Raw genomic sequence first — 18953 nt, forward strand, 5'->3', positions numbered from 1 at the left:
GAGCAGAGCAGAAGAGAAGACCCTACTCTGTAGACATCAATGCAACAAGAGGGGTCGCCATCGGGAGCAGTCCATGACTACCCCATACATACAAAAATAATAAAAGTCCTGTAGAACGCCCTTTTAAAGAAGAGTAAGACTGAATATGTGCACAGCAATTTCACTTTTACATTGCTCCTTTTTTTTTTTTGTACTTTTTCTGGTGGATTCTAGGAAGAATCTGCGAAAAAAGATGGTTAGCACACAGCCTTGGTGATTATCATATATAATAGATTTTGTTTTTATTTATTAATTCTTAATCCCCTCACAGTAAATTTTATATTTTTTTAATAAATATCGAACCACAAATCTCCTGAAAGACAACACTGTAGGGCACTGTCGTTATTTCATTGTAACTTTTTTTTTTCCCTAGTTTTTTCATGATTTTTTTTTTTTTTTTTTTTTTTTTTTGTTTTTGGTTTTTTTTTCTTCCCCTCCCCCCCTCCCCCCATTTGTACCTAATTTTTCACCTTTTTACTTCAGCTTTTCTTGCATATTTTTTTTCTGTTTGCCATTGTGGGGTTTCCAAATGCTTTCAGCTAACTCAAAAATAGCCACTTGCACTTTTTTTTTTTTTTTTTACAAATGTACTCCATTTCCCTTTTGTAGAGTAATTTTATAAACATTCACGTTTTTATATTCATTCCACAAATATATGCAACATACATGGAATGCGCAAATATTTGTGCTTAAGTCACAAAAGAGCATAAAGACAAATTTTTTTTTTTTTTTTTTTTTTTGTACTCCACTCGTGTTTTGACCTGAACTATTTTGAAGAAAAAATGGCAAATGAAGAATTGGGCCCCTAGATTTAAAAGGCAACAGGCTGGTAGTCAGTAGCTCCTGCTAGGTGGAGCTTCTTGCATACTTCCCATACCAGGGTGGACAAGTGCGGATTTGCTGGTATAATTTGGAGGGGTCGAGAAATCTACTTAGTACAGAATTGTGGCTAGGTCAGTGAGGGGAGGGGGGGGGGGGGGGCGGGGGGAGGTGTGTATGTTATCAGGGGTGTTGCTAGAGTTATAACCATAGTTAAGCCCCAAATATCACCATACAGATAGTGTTATCAAGACTATGCAACCAATAGTGTCCCAGAAAATAATTATTTACAAATTGTGTCCCCAACAAAAATGGTGTTTCGCACATAATGGCCTGAAAAGATCAGTGGCCCCAACCATGTTGCTACAAAACCTTGCCCCTGACAGTATTGATGTTACACAGTGCCAACAAAAGATGGCTGTGCCCCTGACATAAGGTGCCCACTTAGCAAAATTATTTTGTGGGATACTAAGTACATTGCCTTGATGGTGCCAAGCATAATGCCAAAAACAGTAGTAGTACGAAGTGTTCCCAAAAAAGAGAAAATAACTGTCGAGAATAATTCCCCCCAAATAGCTTGGTGAACCCTATGTCCAAAAACAAATTCCTTAATCCATTCCCACGTGGCTTAGTGATGCCGGCGACAGTTGACTAAGTAGAGCCCATGACTCCTTCCTGCCTGTAGGCTGTGGTCCACATTGGTAAATAGAGAGCAGCCTGAGGGCGGAGATAATGTTGAAAGTTATGCGTGGGCCGGCAAATTAGAGAGGCCCGTAAGTGATGGACCTTTCACTGACCTGGGGCTACATTGTTCCATTCGTGGTGGCTGCAGGTAACCAGCATGCTATGGTATAAACCTAGTCACAGATCCATTTTTAGATGTTATACATTATTGCATAGACCTTTTAGACCTGATGAGGCTGGAGCACTTATTTTAAAGTCCATGCCGGACTGACTATAGAATTCTCAAATTAAAATGAGTTGATAAACTGACTCCTAAGGCTAGGTTCACACTTCCGTTAAAATGTATCAGTCACAATCCGCGGCTCTGGTAAACAACGCTATCCGTTTAGCAGATTCCGTTATGTCCCATAGACTTGTATTAGTGGCGGATTGCGACTGATGACCTTGTGTTGCATCCGCTGCGTCGCGGTCAGTCTTTTTTTGACTGACCACCGGGCGGGTGCAACGCAGAATGTAACTTTTTTTTCTGGCCGTCAAAATTGACGCACCGCGCAGGAATCCGCCACAATCCGTCATGCTTGTAATGTATGTCTATGGTGCTGGATTCCGTCGTAATCCGTCTTACGACGGAATCCAGCGCTGGATTCCGTCATGCTCTACTGAGCATGCCCAGCATGTTTGGCACACCCACTGGGCTGTCCCAAACACAAACGGATCATGACTGATCCGTAAAAAAAACGGACGCACAGCGGATGCAACGGATCAGTTTTTTCACAGGATTCCTGTGAAAGGAATCCTGTGAAAAACACATCCGTTGCATCAGTTTACAACTAAAAAAACGACTGATCTGTTGCTGACGGACCTGACGGATTTAAAACAACGGAAGTGTGAACCTAGCCTAAAATGCTAATTTTAAACTGTTCCCAACATGTTACATTTTATATCACATGTTGAGTGCAGGTCTATACAGCGGGCTCAAGAGCTCATCCTGCTTAATCCATGGTGGGTGCCAGCTGTATTTTGCACAGCCACGACCAGCCACTAACAGCAGCAACTGGAGCTAGCCCCGCTTGCTGCTTTTGTCCGTCTGTCGTCGACATTTAAATATGAGGAGCTGGCAGAGCACGCATCTGTTGACTTTGCACTTTCCAGTGTGTTTTTCTGTGAAATACAGCATCATTTCAGGTTATAGTGTGTAGATGGTTCTCTAATCTCTGATTAATGCTGTGTATTAATATGAATCGGCTGACGGGTCGTCTTAAGGGGTACTTCACACACAGCGAGATCACTGCCGAGTCACGTTTTTTGTGACCTCATTAGCGATCTCGCTGTGTGACACTGAGCAGCGATCTGGCCCCTGCTGTGAGATCGCTGCTCGTTACACACAGCCCTGGTTCGTTTTTTTTATTGTTGCTCTCCCGCTGATAAGCACACATCGCTGTGTGTGACAGCGAGAGAGCAACAATCCTGAATGTGCAGGGAGCAGGAGCCGGCATCTGACAGCCTGTGGTAAGCTGTAACCAAGGTAAATATCGGGTAACCAAGGTGGTCACCCGATATTTACTTTCGTTACCAGCCTCCGCAGCTCTCACGCTGCCAGTGCCGGCTCCTGCTCCCTGCACACGCTAAGCTAAGCGGTGTGAGCTGGTAACTAAGGTAAACATCGGGTAACCATACCCGATGTTTACCTTAGTTACCAGTGTCCGCAGCTTCCAGACGCCGGCTCCGTGCAAGCGCAGCGTCGCTTGCACGTCGCTGCTGGCTGGGGGCTGGTCACTGGTGAGATCTGCCTGTTTGACAGCTCACCAGCGACCATGTAGCGATGCAGCAGCGATCCTGACCAGGTCAGATCGCTGGTCGGATCGCTGATGCATCGCTAAAGTGTGAAGGTACCCTAAGTTGTTGTGTTTTTTTTCTTCTTACCTATTCTCAGTCTTTTTTACCACTAATGCAATTAATGTTAATTTAAATATTGTCTTATCTTCTTTAAATTATACCATTACCTCCGTTGTACAATGTACATATCATTGTGACAAGCTTTTTATTTTTTTATCCTTTAGATTTATAAGCATTGTTAAGAAGCTTATGTAGCCGAGAGAGATATCTATATATAATTTTTTTTTTTATGTATATTTTTTGGCAAGGTTATATTGAGGAGAATGCTTTTCCGAGCTAATAGTGTATCGTATTGTGTAACATTGGTGTCTGGATTATTTATTGTAGCCCCTAGTGGTTTAGATAAGTAGAGGCTCTGTATAAGGGCTCATGTGCACATAGCTGCTGAATATTCTGCAGCGCTTTGACAGCACATGTGCGCTTCAAATCGCTGCAGAAACACTGCGTAATGAATGCACTATTTTGTTTTAAAAAAAAAAAAAAAAGCCGATTTTCCTGCGCTTGGGATGCTGCCACCACCATAGACAAAGTGGGAGCTGCATCCAGAGCACACAGATAATTGACATGCTGCTTTTATGAACGCAAGGATTTGGGTTAAAATTTTAGCACCCAAATCGCTGCGTTTAAAAAAGCAACGTGCGCACGTATCATGCACAATCTACATAGATTGTGTAGGGGACGCATGCAATTACGCTACGTGCGCATGACCCCAGTCAGCACAGAATGACTGTTCAAACAAAGAACAGGCGCTCGGTGCATCAGGGCGGGGCCAAACCTTTAAGTGCACCTTCCCACCTGCTTGTTTTTCCTCTATCATTACCCTTCTCTGGTTCTATAAATCCAGAACTGACAAAGAACAAGGAGGGTGGAGATAGAGGGGGAAATGAGCTGGTAGGAAGGAGCACTTAATTGTTTGGCCCCGCCCTGATGCACCGAGCTCCTGTACTTGGCCTGAACACTCATTCGGTGCTGAGTCCCTTTTGAGGTGCCCAAACATATTAGACCAAAGTTGATGAAAGTGGACCATTTCAACCATTTTTAGGTTAACTATAACAATATGCACCATCTTATTCGAACTAGAACAGTCTTCATCTGAAGGAAACTTGGCCGTGTTTTGTACAATTCGGTCAACAGTCGAACAGATCTTTTTGATTACAACCCTTCCCCCCCCCCCCCCCTTTTAAGAGCGTGTTTTCAGAATGATCTACAAAATGATCGTTTTGGGTTCAGTGCCATATGGATTTCCTATTGCTTAAATGGGTGGTTCACCCATATTTTTTTATTGTCTAGTTCGATATTATATTAAGAAACAATGTTTCTCTCAAATACCTTGTGTTGGCAATAGTGCCTGTGAGAGGCGCTATTGCAGACCGCTGTTACCCGCTCTGGTGACGTCACGTCAAATCCCTGCGGTCGGCTGCAGTCTTCCTGACTCACTGAGCTGTGAGCGGTGTTTCACTGCTTGTCACAGCACAGCGCGTCTTCTGCTCGCAGCATCCTGCTGTTCAGGAGCAGGGAGCAGATGGGCTGTGACAAGCAGTGACACACCACTCACAACGCAGTGAGTCAGGAAGACTGCAGCTGACCGCAGGGATTTGACGTGTGCGGAACTTGACGTGACGTCACCGGAGCGGGGAACAGCGGTCTGCAATAGCGCCCCTTACAGGCACTATTGCAAACATAAGGTATTTGAGAGAAACATTGTTCTCAATATAATATCGAATTAGACAATTAAAAAATATGGGTGAACCACCCCTTTAAAGGGATTGTCTAGTTATGGAATACAGTGCTAAAAGATGATAGTCACTTGCTCTGACTTGGCCACAAAGCGTCGGACCGTCTAAACATTATACAAGCAGCTATGGGTGCAGTGTAATACTTAATTTCTCCTGTGGTGGCGCTGCAGGGAATATTACCAGAGATTAAAACTTAAATTACACCTTTCTTGTAGGGGAAAAAGTAGGAGGTGTTTTTTTTATTTTAGCTTTTTAAATCTATAAACTGTGACTGAAGCAAATATTGGACTGTCCTTGGAAACTCTGCCTCTGGCACCTGCAGCACAGAGGTGTCAGATATCCTCAGGCCGCCCGGCCGTCCAGATGGAGCAATCTATGAATGTATATTCCTCATCTCATCTCAGGACCTGTCGTTGCTGGAGATCAGCTGTGTCACTGCCATGTTCACGTTAATCATTATTTGCCATAAAAATAAAGTCTATTTTCTCCAATGTGGTGTAAGTTGATTTTTTTTCTTCTTCTTCACTCGTGCTACAACTCATCACATGACACATTTTGAATAAGATTCTGTTTTATTATAGGATTTTTATGTGTTTCGGGCATCGCCAGCTGACACCATTGTGCACAGTACAGGATTGGGCAATTTTTTATTTATTTATACAAAAGATGGGAAAACAAAAATGAATTGAAACACTGTTCGCTGCCTTATGATAGAAGCTACTAAAGCAGAGCACAAGGACGCAGTTTGGCATGAGGACTGTTTAAGGACGAATGTCCAAGCTGTAATCATACATCATCCCATACAAAACTACAAGACAGGACGGTTGTCATTCTGTGTGGTTTTGCACTCTGTGAACCTAAGATGCCCCCATACATACCACGAGTGACGCAGATCAGAGGCCCCCAGTAAACTGACGTTAAAAGGGAGTATAGATGTAAGAACAGAATACTATTGTCATCTAAGAACCATTTAGGATGCAGCAGAACAGTATGTCCAGCTATGGAGTCCCATCTAATTACATCCACACTTGCCCAAAATGTTTGGACAAACTATAAAACGGCACTGCTCTTCTAAGTGGGTTGTGTCTGAAATCGGCCGCTCTTAAAGCGGGCTTTACACGCTGCGATATCGCCCGAGCAATCTCGTTGGGGTCACGGAATTTGTGCCGCACATCCGGCCGCTTTAGCGATGTCTTTGTGTGTGACACCTATGAGCGATTTTGAAGTGTTGCAAAAACGTTCAAAATCGCTCATCTGTGACATGGGGGGGAGGTCCATTCTCAAATATCGCTGCTAATCGGTGTACGAAGTAGTTCGTCACTCCTGCGGCAGCACACATCGCTATGTGTGACACCGCAGGAACGAGGAATCTCACCTTACCTGCGGCCGCCGGCAATGAGGAAGGAAGGAGGTGGGCGGGATGTTACGTCCCGCTCATCTCCGCCCCTTCGCTTCTATTGGGCGGCGGTTCAGTGACGCTGCTGTGACACTGAACGAACCGCCCCCTTAGAAAGGAGGCGGTTCGCCGGTCACAGCGACGTCGGTAGGCAGGTATGTGTGACCTGTCCGTGCGATGTTGTGCGCCACGAGCAGCGATTTGCCCGTGTCGCACAACCGATGGGGGCGGGTACGCATGCTAGCGATATCGCAACGTGTAAAGCGGCCTTAAGTAAATTGGGCTGAGCAGCAATACCAGGCTTAGGTAGTGGACAAATGTGTTTTTGGTTAAAGCCCACAGATAAGCTACAATTTTAACCATTACAATCATGAACTGGTTTGGTTGAAATTACTGACATGTAATAGTTTGAAATTCCGGTTGTTTGATATATACTTCTTTTTCTTTAATGGCAGCTTGTGATGTATTTCGAGCTAATTATGTCAGCTCATTTCCATCCAACGTATAAAAGACCTTTTTTATCCTTTCTTTCCTAGCGTCTTCATGTTCAAATACAGATAACTATATACAGGGGAACAATCCTTCATCAGAGTTTTTTTTTTTTTGCTATACCTTTTGATGTTTTCTTACAGTAGTACTCTCAGCAAACTTTGTATCTCCCTTAATATATTGCGATCAAATTACATCTGTATTTACAATTGCTCATTTTGCCCTTCTACCCAGTTAATTCTTCTCCTTTCCTTTTTAGTTCTATGCCATAATGTGATTAAAGAAGGGAATTTTGTTTACTTACCGTAAATTCCTTTTCTTCTAGCTCCAATTGGGAGACCCAGACAGTGGGTGTATAGCTACTGCCTCTGGAGGCCGCACAAAGAACTACACTTAAAAGTGTAAGGCCCCTCCCCTTCTGGCTATACACCCTCCCGTAGGAGTACGGATTCCTCAGTTTTAGTACCAAAGCAAGAAGGAGGAAAGCCAATAACAGTTTCAAAAACAAATTCAATCCGATAACTAGATCGGAGAACTTAAGAAACAACATGAACAACATGTGCACCCGAAAAAAACGAAACCCTAAAAACAGATAGGGCGGGTGCTGGGTCTCCCAATTGGAGCTAGAAGAAAAGGAATTTACGGTAAGTAAACAAAATTCCCTTCTTCTTTTTCGCTCCTAATTGGGAGACCCAGACAGTGGGACGTCCAAAAGCAGTCCCTGGGTGGGTAAAAAGATACCACATGAACGGGCTGTCATACAGCCTCTTCCTACAGGTGGGCCACCGCCGCCTGAAGGACCCGTCTACCTAGGCTGGCGTCTGCCGAAGCGTAGGTATGCACTTGATAGTGTTTGGTAAACGTGTGCAGACTCGACCAGGTAGCCGCCTGGCACACTTGCTGAGCCGTAGCCTGATGCCTCAACGCCCAGGACGCACCAACGGCTCTGGTAGAATGGGCCTTCAGTCCAGATGGAATCTGAAGCCCAGCAGAACGGTATGTGTGAAGAATTGGTTCCTTGATCCACCGCGCCAGGGTGGATTTGGAAGCTTGCGATCCCTTATGCTGACCAGCGACTAGGACAAAGAGCGCATCCGAACGGCGTAGAGGCGCCGTGCGAGAAATGTAAATCCTGAGTGCTCTCACCAGGTCCAACAGATGTAAACCCTTTTCAAATTGGTGAACTGGATGCGGACACAAAGATGGCAAAGTGATATCCTGATTGAGATGAAAGGAAGAAACCACCTTGGGAGAAAACTCTGGAATTGGACGCAGTACTACCTTGTCTTGGTGAAACACCAGGAAGGGAGATTTGCAAGATAACGCCGCCAGCTCGGACACTCTTCGAAGAGATGTGACCGCTACAAGAAAAACTACCTTTTGTGAAAGCCGAGAAAGGGGAACCTCTTTCAAGGGCTCGAAAGGCGGCTTTTGAAGAGCAAGGAGAACCTTGTTCAGATCCCAGGGTTCCAATGGCCGTCTGTAAGGAGGAACGATATGACAAACTCCTTGGAGAAACGTGCGTACTTTAGAAAGCTGTGCCAAGCGCTTCTGAAAGAATACGGATAACGCGGAGACTTGACCCTTAAGCGAGCTAAGGGACAAACCTTTTTCCAACCCAGACTGCAGGAAGGAAAGAAAAATTGGCAATGCAAATGGCCAGGGAGAAAACCCTTGAGCCAAGCACCACGCTAAGAATATCTTCCACGTTCTGTGATAGATCTTAGCTGAGGATGGTTTTCTAGCCTGTCTCATTGTGGCAACAACTCCCTGAGATAAACCTGAGGCCGCTAGGATCCAGGACTCAATGGCCACACAGTCAGGTTCAGGGCCGCAGAATTCTGATGGAAAAACGGCCCTTGAGACAGCAGATCTGGACGGTCTGGTAGTGCCCACGGCTGGCCTACCGTGAGATGCCACAGATCCGGGAACCACGACCTTCTTGGCCAATTTGGAGCGACGAGTATGGCTCGCTGGCAGTCGGACTTGATTTTCCGGAGAACTCTGGGTAACAATGCTAGAGGTGGGAACACATAGGGGAGTCGGAATTGCGACCAATCCTGAACCAAGGCGTCTGCCGCCAGTGCTCGGTGATCGTGAGACCGTGCCATGAAAACTGGGACCTTGTTGTTGTGCCGTGACGCCATCAGATCGACGTCCGGCGTCCCCCAGCGGCAACAGATCTGCTGAAACACGTCCGGGTGAAGGGACCATTCTCCTGCGTCCATGCCCTGGCGACTGAGAAAGTCTGCTTCCCAGTTTTCCACGCCTGGGATGTGAACTGCGGATATGGTGGACGCTCTGCTTTCCACCCACGTCAAAATCCGCTGGACTTCTTGAAAAGCTTGGCGACTGCGTGTTCCCCCTTGGTGGTTGATGTACGCCACCGCTGTGGAATTGTCCGACTGAATCCGAATCTGCTTGCCTTCCAGCCATTGTTGGAAGGCTCGCAGGGCAAGATAGATTGCTCTGATTTCCAGAACATTGATCTGCAAGGTGGACTCTTCCTGAGTCCACGTCCCCTGAGCCCTGTGGTGGAGAAACACCGCTCCCCACCCTGATAGGCTCGCATCTGTCGTGACCACTGCCCAGGACGGGGGAAGGAACGACTTTCCCTGTGACAATGAGTTGGGGAGAAGCCACCAACGTAGAGAGTCCTTGGCAGTCTGAGAGAGGGAGACAGTCCTGTCGAGGGACGTCGATTTCCCATCCCATTGGCGCAGAATGTCCCATTGGAGAGGGCGCAGATGAAACTGCGCGAACGGGACTGCCTCCATTGCTGCTACCATCTTTCCTAGGAAATGCATGAGGCGCCTCAGTGAGTGCGACTGGCTCTGAAGGAGAGATTGCACTCCAGTCCGTAGCGAGCACTGCTTGTCCAGTGGAAGCCTCACTATCGCTGATAGAGTATGAAACTCCATGCCAAGATAAGTCAGAGATTGGGTCGGGGTTAGATGAGACTTTGGAAAGTTGATAATCCACCCGAAAGTCTGGAGAGTGTCTAGCGCCACCTCCAGACTGTGTTGGCATGCTTTTTGAGAGGATGCCTTTATAAGCAGGTCGTCTAGATACGGGATGACCGAGTGACCCTGCGAGTGCAGAACAGCTACTACTGCTGCCATGACTTTGGTGAAGACCCGGGGGGCTGTTGCCAGACCGAAGGGTAACGCTACGAACTGTAGGTGCTCGTCGTGTATGACGAAACGTAGGAAACGCTGATGCTCTGGTGCAATCGGCACGTGGAGATACGCATCTTTGATGTCTATTGATGCTAGAAAATCTCCCTGAGACATTGAGGCTATGACGGAGCGTAGGGATTCCATCCGGAACCTCCTGACTTTTACGTGTCTGTTGAGCAACTTCAGATCCAGGACGGGACGATACGATCCGTCCTTTTTTGGGACCACAAACAGATTGGAGTAAAAACCGTGACCCTGTTCCTGAAGAGGGACGGAGGTCACCACTCCTTCCGCCTTTAGAGCGGCCACCGCCTGCAACAGAGCATCGGCTCGGTCTGGTGGTGGAGAAGTTCGGAAGAAACGAGTTGGCGGACGAGAACTGAACTCTATCCTGTACCCGTGAGATAGAATATCTCTCACCCAACGGTCCTTGACGCTTGCTAGCCAAATGTCGCCAAAGTGGGACAGCCTCCCACCGACCGCGGGTGTGGGCATCGGAGACCGCAAGTCAGGAGGACGTCGTTTTGGCAACGGTTCCTCCGGCTGGTCTTTTTGGGCGTGACTGAGACCTCCAAGAATTTGAACGTCTCTGGTCCTTTTGAGTCTTTTTTGACGAGGCGAATTGGGACCTGCCCTGTCCTCGAAAGGACCGATAACCAGACTGACCCCTCCTCTGTTGGGGCTTGTTTTGTCTGTGTTGCGGTAAGGAAGAGTCCTTACCCTTGGAGTGTTTGATGATTTCATCCAAACGCTCTCCAAACAATCGGTCACGAGAAAAAGGCAAATTGGTTAAGCACTTCTTGGAATGAGAATCTGCTTTCCAATGTCTCAACCACAGAGCCCTACGCAAAACAACTGAGTTGGCTGACGCCACTGCCGTGCGGCTTGTAGCGTCCAGAACAGCATTAATCGCGTACGACGCGAATGCCGCCATTTGCGAGGTCAATGGTGCTACCTGCGGGGCAAATGCACGTGTGACTGAGTCGACTCGCGCAAGCCCGGCCGTGATAGCTTGGAGTGCCCATACGGCCGCAAAAGAAGGCGCTAATGACGCTCCAATCGCTTCATAGATGGATTTCAGCCAGAGCTCCATCTGCCTGTCAGTGGCATCTTTAAGTGCCGCTCCATCTTCAACAGCAACCAAGGATCTAGCTGCAAGCCTGGAAATTGGAGGATCCACTTTTGGACACTGGGTCCAACCCTTGACCACTTCAGAGGGAAAAGGGTAGCGTGTATCTTTAAGTCGTTTAGGAAAACGCCTTTCAGGATAAGCATGGGGTTTCTGGATTGCGTCTCTGAAGTCAGCGTGGTCCAGAAAAGTGCTTAATGTACGCTTAGGGTATCTGAAATGGATTCTCTCGTGCTGCGAAGCTGACTCCTCTACAGGAGGAGCTGGTGGGGAAATATTCAACATCTTATTGATGTTAAATATAAGATCATTAACTATGGCGTCACCATCTGGTGTATCTAGATTGAGAGCGGTCCCAGGATCAGAATCCTGATCAGTTACTTCCGCCTCATCACCCATAGATTCATCTCGCTGGGATCCTGACCATTGAGATGAATGTGAAGGCCCGTCATAGCGAGCCCGCTTAGGCTGCCCGGGGCCATCGTCCGAGTCAGAGTCTTCACCCTGAGGTGTAGATGCCCGTCCCGGAGCTAGGAGCTGAGGGGGACCAGGGGGCAATACATGCACAGTGTCCGTGGTCTGAAGTACAGGCCTAGCTCGCAATGTGTCAGGAATTTGTGACATAGTGAGAGACATTCTGTCAGCAAAAGCTGCAAACTCAGTTCCTGTCACCTGGACAGCATTCACAGGTGGTACACCCTGGGACACGTCCAGCAGAGGTCCCGACTGTGCAAGCGCCGCAGGGGCCGAGCACTGCACACAATGGGGGTCCGTGGAGCCTGCCGGTAGAAAAGTCCCACATGCGGTGCAGGAAGCATATAATGTCTGTGCCTTGGCACCCTTGCGTTTTACGGGCGACATGCTGCTGGCTCTCTGCATGTGAGAGAGTCTATAGCCAAAGGGCGACCAGCGCTATGCAGTACAAAGTATTTGTAGCAACAAAATACTAAGAATACTACGAGCACAAGAGGGGGTGAGCCCTGAGGGCTGCTTACCGCCCGCTGAACAGCGGGTAAGAGGCTGTAGAATGCCTTGTCTGGGTCTCCCCGGATCCCCTCTGCAGCTCAGCGTGTCAGCAAGAATGGCTGCCGGCTTGTGTGGAGAGGGGCGGTCCGTGGGAGTTCCCAAACAAAAGTGCGGGAACAGTGTCCCCTCTGTGCTGACTGTGAGGGCTGGAGTATGTAAAAACGACTCCAGCCCTCAGCGCTGATGCACTGGCCAGCGTCCCGCCCCTCTCCTGACTGGCAGGTCTGGGGGCGGGAACGAACGAAAGCAGGCCGCAAAAGCCGGGGACTCGAGTTATCAGCGCGGCCGCCGTAAAAGCGCGGGCCGCGCTGAAGTCCCCGGCGCACTACAAGTGCCAGCCGCGCCGCTGTTCCAGCGGCCGGCGCGACCGAGTCCTAGACGTGGGCAGCGTCCCGCCCCTCTCCTGACTGGCAGGTCTGGGGGCGGGAACAAACGGAAGCAGGCCGCAAAAGCCGGGGACTGTAGTTATCAGCGCGGCCGCCGTAAAAGCGCAGGCCGCGCTGAAGTCCCCGGCGCACTACAAGTGCCAGCCGTGCCGCAGTCCCAGCGGCCGGCGCGGCCGATCCCATAAGTGTGCCTGCTTCAGCTAAGCTGAATGAGGCCATGGCACAGGCGCCGCAGCGCTGACGTCCCCCGGCGCACTACAACACCCAGCATGCTGCGGTGTGAGCGCCTGCACGGGGACACAGAGTACCTTAAGGAAGCAGGGCCATGTCCCTGATGTACTCCGCTCCATCCAGCATCTTCTCCAGGGGCTGTAGATGGAGCACGGTCTCAGTGCCTGGAGACCGGTAAATCCCACTTCACCCAGAGCCCTGTAAAAAGGGATGGGGAAGGAATCAGCATGTGGGCTCCTGCCGCCGTACCCGCAATGGGTACCTCAACCTTACAAACACCTCCGACATAAGTGGGGTGAGAAGGGAGCATGCTGGGAGTCTGTATAGACCCTCTTTTCTTCCATCCGACATAGTCAGCAGCTGCTGCTGACTAAAAACAATGGAGCTATGCGTGCGTGTCTGACCTCCTTGCGCACAAAGCTAAAACTGAGGAATCCGTACTCCTACGGGAGGGTGTATAGCCAGAAGGGGAGGGGCCTTACACTTTTAAGTGTAGTTCTTTGTGCGGCCTCCAGAGGCAGTAGCTATACACCCACTGTCTGGGTCTCCCAATTAGGAGCGAAAAAGAAAATAGACTAGCTGAATCCTAACTTTTGTAGAAACATGGAATATTTTTTTCATGCATTAGAGCTACACATCTAGGTCACGAAAACACTTTGTTGTTTTAATGATGACTCATTCAGGGAAAAGAGACTTCTTGTTTCTACAGGGAGCTTGGAAAAATTCAGCTAGTCTGTTTTTTAGTCACGTGATGTCAGACCTAATGGAAAATAAGAACTGGGTAAAAGGGCAAAATGAGCAATACAGTGGTATAATATGACTACAATATGTTTAGAGGATAAAATCTTTGATGGGAGTGCTTCTTTCAATATTTTAGGAGATTACGGCTATATTCACAGGTTGTTGTTTTTTTTTTTTTCCCCCATGCAAATTAAGAAGGGAATTTTCTTTACTTACCGTAAATTCCTTTTCTTCTAGCTCCTATTGGGAGACCCAGACAATTGGGTGTATAGCTTCTGCCTCCGGAGGCCACACAAAGTATTACACTTTAAAAAGTGTAACCCCTCCCCTCTGCCTATACACCCTCCCGTGCATCACTGGCTCCTCAGTTTTGGTGCAAAAGCAGGAAGGAGGAAACTTATAAATTGGTCTAAGGTAAATTCAATCCGAAGGATGTTCGGAGAACTGAAAACCATTAACCAAAAGAACAATTCAACATGAACAACATGTGTACACAAAAGAACAAACAGCCCGAAGGGAACAGGGGCGGGTGCTGGGTCTCCCAATAGGAGCTAGAAGAAAAGGAATTTACGGTAAGTAAACAAAATTCCCTTCTTCTTTGTCGCTCCATTGGGAGACCCAGACAATTGGGACGTCCAAAAGCAGTCCCTGGGTGGGTAAAAGAATACCTCGATAAAAAAGAGCCGAAAACGACCCCCTCTTACAGGTGGGCAACCGCCGCCTGAAGGACTCGCCTACCTAGACTGGCGTCTGCCGAAGCATAGGTATGCACCTGATAGTGTTTCGTGAAAGTGTGCAGACTAGACCAGGTAGCTGCCTGACACACCTGCTGAGCCGTAGCCCGGTGCCGCAATGCCCAGGACGCACCCACGGCTCTGGTAGAATGGGCTTTCAGCCCCAAAGGAAGCGGAAGCCCAGAAGAACGGTAGGCTTCAAGAATCGGTTCCTTGATCCACCGAGCCAAGGTTGACTTGGAAGCCTGCGAACCCTTACGCTGGCCAGCGACAAGGACAAAGAGGGCATCTGAACGGCGCAGGGGCGCCGTGCGAGACACGTAGAGCCGGAGTGCTCTCACCAGATCTAATGAGTGCAAATCCTTTTCACATTGGTGAATTGGATGAGGGCAAAATGAAGGTAAGGAGATATCCTGATTGAGATGAAAAGGGGATACCACCTTAGGGAGAAATTCCGGGACCGGACGCAGAACCACCTTATCCTGGTGAAAAACCAGGAAGGGGGCTTTGCATGACAGCGCTGCCAGCTCCGACACTCTACGGAGCGATGTAACTGCCACTAGAAATGCCACCTTCTGCGAAAGACGTGATAAAGAGACATCCCACAGCGGCTCGAAAGGTGGTTTCTGAAGAGCCGTTAGCACCCTGTTAAGGTCCCATGGTTCCAGCGGATGCTTGTAAGGTGGGACTATGTGGCAAACTCCCTGCAGGAACGTGCGGACCTGCGGAAGCCTGGCTAGACGCTTTTGAAAAAATACGGATAGCGCCGATACTTGTCCCTTGAGAGAGCCGAGAGACAAACCCTTGTCCATTCCGGATTGAAGGAATGAAAGAAAAGTGGGTAAGGCAAAGGGCCAGGGAGTAAAACCATTATCAGAGCACCAGGATAAGAAGATCCTCCAAGACCTATGATAGATCTTGGCTGACGTTGGTTTCCTGGCCTGTCTCATAGTGGCAATGACATCTTGAGATAACCCTGAGGACGCTAGGAGCCAGGACTCAATGGCCACACAGTCAGGTTGAGGGCCGCAGAATTCAGATGGAAAAATGGCCCTTGTGACAGCAAGTCTGGGCGGTCTGGGAGCGCCCACGGTTGACCCACTGTGAGATGCCACAGATCCGGGTACCACGACTGCCTCGGCCAATCTGGGGCGACGAGAATGGCGCGACGACAGTCGGACCTGATTTTGCGCAGCACTCTGGGCAGCATCGCCAGAGGAGGAAATGAGAATGCATGAGTGGATGTGTGCCTCCTTCCACACAAAGCATAAAACTGAGGAGCCCGTGATGCACGGGAGGGTGTATAGGCAGAGGGGAGGGGTTACACTTTAAGTGTAATACTTTGTGTGGCCTCCGGAGGCAGAAGCTATACACCCAATTGTCTGGGTCTCCCAATGGAGCGACAAAGAAAAACCGTTTTACACTACCATTAAAAGCTATGATCTATAAAAAAAAATCTAATGCCAACACTTTTTTTCTCTCCAGACAAATGGAAAACTGCTGCATTTTCTAAAGTAGCAGCATGCCAATTCTTTCAGTGGATTTGTTTGTTTTTTTTAACCCATTAAAAGCAATGAGTGCAATGCTGCCACTGCATTTTTGCGGTGAATGAAAGTCTATTTAAACATTTACTGTAGACAAATGACACCAAAACCTGCAGCAAAAAAACCTGCTTTTGGGAAGTAACTTTTTTAGTGCAGCAAAATAAAGCAACATGTGAACATACCCTAAATCACACAAGAAGAAAAATATTCCTCTTCTTTGGCCCATGCACCTGAGGTATAGCCCTGGACACGAGCCCATATTTTTGTACCAGCTCTCCTATATAGCTCTGTCAGATCTAGTTATAAAACCTGAGGTCAGGCCAACAGTTTGTCATTTTACATGTGAGTCTTTGCTTAACATATATTCACATGCCGTGGTACATGGGCATGGTTATGTCTGCATGTTACACACAATGCGCCAATATCATCATACTGACTCAGTGGGATCAACAATCCCATTAAAAGCTTTGTCTACAGGTTATGGATTATTTAAGTCCGTCATCTCCAGAAGAGAATGGCAGTTCCAAGCGCCGAGAACCAGAGCAGTTTCTGGATGAATTCAGACATCTGTGTTACACGGTACAAGTCCAAACTGTGATATCAGGCCTAACCGCAGGTCCCTTAATATCAATGGTCACTTTTTTTTTTTCGGTCCAGACATCGCGACCTCCATTGGCACTATTTCATGGAAGTCTGAATTGGGCCTTAATGTATCTCTCACCCCCCCCAAAAAAAAAAAATGACTTAAAAGGGACTGCCACCAGGTTTCATAATGTAGAGGCAGAGATCCTGGCTGCTTAGTGTAGCTTTTAATCACTGTTTAATCAGCAGCAGATTATCATTACAGGACTACTTGGCATGCTGCAGGTAGTCCAGCATATTCCTGAGCTCTGTATAAGGCCAGAGTCACACTTGTGAGAGACTCGTGCAAGTCTTGCATCACATCACCCGACATGGCCTGCAGCTCACTGGACAGGAGCGTCTCAGCTGCAAAGAAATACATGCAGCTGACCCGCTCCAGTCAGGAGAGTGTGTGTCCACGTCAGGTGATGCGATGTGAGACTCGCGCGAGTCTCTCGCAAGTGTGACTCCAGCCTAACCGCTAGATCTGCAGCAGAAAAAACACTGATTGTATCAAAATGACAGCACACAGCTCAGTAAGTGACACATCACTGGAATCAGGGTCTCTGTCTCTATATTATGCTGCCCTGAGATGAGGGAACAAAAACCTGGTGATAGATTCCCCTTAAAAATACCTGCCCACCAATTTATGCCTTTTTTTTCTTTCCCCCCAAAACTCATATTTCATTGCCAATAGCGATACTAGTACCATTTTAATTCCATGGTCTCTGGAGCTGATGAATAAGACGGTTAACACTGTATAAAGTGTCCTCATATTGTAATATCCACTGCGCTGTAAGGATACACAAGAAAATCTTTCACGTTCCCTTTACTTACATCATGGTACAAATAAAACTTGTAATAACATCAGTCTCTTTGGATAAAGGTTAGAAGGGACTGTGCAGTAACCGAGATTTGGGTCTTATCATATAGTGAACATTTCAAAAGACTGACCTGCACATCCTACAAGTGTGTATAGGTGCCAGCTGAAAAAACCTAGCAAATACAAAATGGATACAGCTGCACACTAACTGACTGAGCACTCCGCCCTATAAACCAGGCTGTGTTCGCAATCCTTATACCAGGAGTCCTAGCTGCCCAGACATGGAGGTTAGTCCAGATAGTGGCATTTCAAGTTAGATTTTTAGTCTAGCTGCCCAGACATGGATGTTTTAACCTAGCTAGTGGCATTTTAGTTAGGGACCCGGAATATTGAGATTTACCTTGCCGTTTGGTTTCCGGGCTTACATGCATTGGCCAATTCATAAACTAAAAATCACTTTTTCATATAGCAGTAATGCAGTACCAGAGTTCCCTTATACATTGATGGCATTTAGTGTGCGGCTGTATCCATTTTGTATTTATCATATAGTGAGGCATAGTAAAATGACCACTTCCATGTACAATTCATAGTGCAATCTGTTACACATTTCCACCATGTTAATGTCAGGAGTTAGTGTTGGGATATGAAGGCAGGAGTGATTGTAATAAATATATAGGAAAGATGTTAGGCTAGACACAGGGGACTTGCACTACTCTTCAGGGGTACTTTGCACACTACGCCATCGCAGGTGCGATGTCAGTGGGGTCATGCCGAAAGTGACGCACTTCCTGCGTCGCTCTCAACATCGTAGTGTGTAAATCCTAGATGATACGATTAACGAGCGCAAAAGCATCATAATCGTATCATCGGTGTAGCGTTGGCGAAAACCATAATTACGCTGACACGACGGTCCGATGTTGTTCCTCGCTCCTGCGGTAGCACACATCGCTGTGTGTGAAGTCGCAGGAGAGAGGAACATCTCCTTACCTGCGTCCCGGCTGCAATGCGGAAGGAAGGATGTGGGCGGGATGTTCACATCCCGCTCATCTCCGTCCCTCCGCTCCTATTGGCCGCCTGCCGTGTGACGTCGCAGTGACGCCGCACGACCCGCCCCCTTAATAAGGAGGCGGTTCGCCGGCCAGAGCAACGTCGCACGACAGGTGAGTGCATGTGAAGCAGCCGTAGCGATAATATTCGCTACGGCAGCTATCACAATGATATCGCAGCTGTGACGGGGGCGGGGACTATCGCGCTCGGCATCGCAGCATTGGCTTGCGATGTCGTAGTGTGCAAAGAACCCCTTAGTTATAGACATGGCCACTGGTGGAGCAGTCACTGATGGTCCTATTCATCCAGTGCAGCTGGTAATCGCAGTCTCACGCCGTCATCCAGTCTGAAGTGGAGATCAGGCTACGGCGGTGTGTGATGGAGGTACATATCTGGAGGCTTTCCCATGGTGTAACTCCGAGCTATGTTGCTA

The sequence above is a fragment of the Anomaloglossus baeobatrachus genome, chromosome 5, assembly GCF_048569485.1.
Source record: "Anomaloglossus baeobatrachus isolate aAnoBae1 chromosome 5, aAnoBae1.hap1, whole genome shotgun sequence".
In the NCBI taxonomy this organism is placed as follows: Eukaryota; Metazoa; Chordata; class Amphibia; order Anura; family Aromobatidae; genus Anomaloglossus; species Anomaloglossus baeobatrachus.